Below are 3,040 nucleotides of genomic sequence, written 5' to 3'. Positions count from 1 at the left end.
ATTTTGAAAATCAGAAAGTATGTAGATATTGCGATCTTTGTTGTTGTTTTTTTAATTGTCAACTAGTGTCACATGATCATGGCTTTTGTACGTATATAGCACACAGTAACTGGTTTTCACACTTCTAGAGATGACGTGAATCCACTTTGAAACATGTGGAGTGACTTTCGTTCCTAGCAGGCCTGGTATGAGCAGCCAAGACTTTAGTGTTGTGTATGCGTTTTGTTTTAAATAAAAGGAACATGTAAGATTGATTAATTTATAATTATGAGGTAATTAAAAGCGTTATTATAAAAGTATTGGTCCCCCGGTGGGACAGCGGTAAGTCTTCGGATTTACAACGCTAAAATGAAGGGGTTCGATTCCCCTCGGTGGACACAGCAGATAGCCCATTGTAACTTTGCTATAACAAACACGGGACAGCGGTAAGTCTTCGGACTTACAACGCTAAAATGAAGAGGTTCGATTCCCCTCGGTGGGCACAACAGATAGCCCACTGTAACTTTGCTATAACAAACACGGGACAGCGGTAAGTCTTTGGATTTGCAACGCTAAAATCAGAGGGTTCGATTCCCCTCGGTGGACACAACAGATAGCCCACTGTAACTTTGCTATAACAAACACGGGACATCGGTAAGTCTTTGGATTTACAACGCTAAAATCAAGGGGTTCGATCTCCTCGGTGGACACAGCAGATAGCCTATTTTAACTTTGCTATAACAAACACACACACACACAAAAGTCTTGAAGTTTTGTGCCCGGATAACATCAAGTCTATGTGTTTGAACTGTTTTGTTTTTTTTCTCAGCTATTTTGTGCCCGGATAACATCAAGTCTATGTGTTTGAACTGTTTTTTTTCTCAGCTATTTTGTGCCCGGATAACATCAAGTCTATGTGTTTGAACTGTTTTTTTTTGGAATAAAATAACATTAATTAAAAGAATAAGCACAGGTGTCGGTATTGAAAACCGTTACGTAATTGGAGCTTAACCCTAAAGATAAACATTTCCTTGGGCTACAAGAGCGACACCTGCCAGGAAACACAAATAATAATAATAATAAAAAACTTTAGTTGAACCGTGAAAGCAAATAGCCTAAGCTGGTTTAACGCCATATTTCCGTTATTTTTTAACGTTCGCTAAGTTTACGGCTTGGATAACACCTACTCTTGATTGAACCAGCTATTGTGTAGATAAATTCAAATATTTAATCATAAAAGTTTATACGAACTGTATATTTATAAAGGAGTCAGTAATCGTGTGGTCAGTTGACTGGTCAAAGAATGAATAAAACTTTCTATATATTATTCTCTTACGAAAATTTACGTTTTTTTTAAACCTCTAAAGAAACTGTTTCTGAAATAATTATTTTATCAATGAAAATTTGTCTCTAGTCGTTCCCCTCAATTTTAAGCTTTTACTTTGACGAAAGATCACAGATATGTTGGGTCTTGTATACCTAGGTTTCATGAGCGAGGTCATCAGGCAGAGACGAGTCCGGTTCTTTTTTTTTCCTTACGTCAGCTTTAACTGCAATGTTTTAGATTAATATTGCGCAATACACATATCTGTCACTAGATGGTGCTAATCGTTAAGAAAAAGAAGTGCTTTATTTTCAGCAACTTGAATTTCTTTATTTAATTCCTGTATTGCATATTGGTGTATGGAAGACATATTAATAACTAGAAATAAACGACCTTACAACATCAAAATGTTTCTCTTTGTTTCATTGATGTGCACGAAACATATTTTATATTTTAATTATAACCCGTTTAGCTTACATGTTAATTTTGTTATATCTCGTGACGTAAAGAACAATCCAGTAAACAGATGTATTTATTCGTGATGTAAAGAATAATCCCGTAACACCTGTATTTATCCGTGATGTAAAGAACAATCCAGTAAACAGATGTATTTATTCGTGATGTAAAGAATAATCCAGTAAACAGCTGCATTTATCCGTGACGTAAAGAACAATCCAGTAAACAGATGTATTTATCCGTGATGTAAAGAACAATCCAGTAAACAGATGTATTTATTCGTGATGTAAAGAACAATCCAGTAAACAGATGTATTTATCCGTGATGTAAAGAACAATCCAGTAAACAGCTGTATTTTTTACATCCATTTCAAAAAAATGAGAGCGTAAGACAGTCTTTTCTGTTGGAAAATTTATTTCACAACTTTCAGAAACTACAAAATAGTTGATAATTGTAAAAATATTCCTGTATAATCATTAAAATAAGTTCACACTGTTTATTCGGCACGTCTAATAGCAACATTTGAAAATATTTGTTTTGGTCCTAAATAATCAATTGCCGGTGATATGACAGAATACAATAAACATAACGATAAATAAAACTAAACATCAATCAGATTTGTGGAAATGTACATTTAGTGAAGTTATTCTACAAGACCTAGTAATAGTCTAACCACACCATTCTTTATCAGTCCATTAAAGGTTTGAAGTGCTGATTAACATTTCAGTTATAGAGGCTGTCTGTTGCTCAATATTAACACTCACCAGGCCAGCTGGTTGATATTATACACAATTTGATGGGTGATGCCACATGTGGTCATAAAACAAGAAGTCTTGAGATGTAAGACTTAGCTGGTGGTGTGTGATGTATATATACGAATACCCGTGATGTTACTTTCACTGCTCCTCCAGCTAGACATTCTATTACATCTATAAATCTACACATTTTTTGTACGTCCAACATATGTGATGTCTACAAACTTGATTTCTGCTTGCTACTACATTCTAAATAACGTAACAAAACTACGACAAGTCATGTGCTGCTACATTCTAAATAATGTAACAAAACCACGACAAGTCATGTGCTGCTACATTCTAAATAATGTAACAAAACCACGACAAGTCATGTGTTGCTACAATCGAAGTAACGTAACAAAACCACGACAAGTCATGTGCTGCTACATTCTAAATAACGTAACAAAACCACGACAAGTCATATGCTGCTACAATCTAAATAACGTAACAAAACCTCGATAAATCATGTGCTGCTACATTCTAAATA

General features: G+C 34.8%; 1 long non-coding RNA gene across 3 annotated transcripts in view; it reads right to left on the bottom strand.

Moving 5' to 3' along the window:
- Positions 1-2,155: 2,155 nt before the first annotated feature.
- LOC111084198 overlaps positions 2,156-3,040 on the bottom strand; it is a 2,850-nt gene continuing 1,965 nt past the window's right edge. For all 3 annotated transcript variants that reach the window (XR_002609436.1, XR_002609437.1, XR_002609438.1), the window contains one exon: positions 2,156-3,007. This is a non-coding gene — a long non-coding RNA (uncharacterized LOC111084198). The remainder of the gene's footprint in view (positions 3,008-3,040) is intronic.

This window comes from Limulus polyphemus, unplaced genomic scaffold, assembly GCF_000517525.1.
Source record: "Limulus polyphemus unplaced genomic scaffold, Limulus_polyphemus-2.1.2 Scaffold14553, whole genome shotgun sequence".
In the NCBI taxonomy this organism is placed as follows: domain Eukaryota; kingdom Metazoa; phylum Arthropoda; class Merostomata; order Xiphosura; family Limulidae; genus Limulus; species Limulus polyphemus.
Note: the sequence above shows the minus strand (reverse complement) of the source record. Positions and strands in the feature narration are given on the sequence as shown.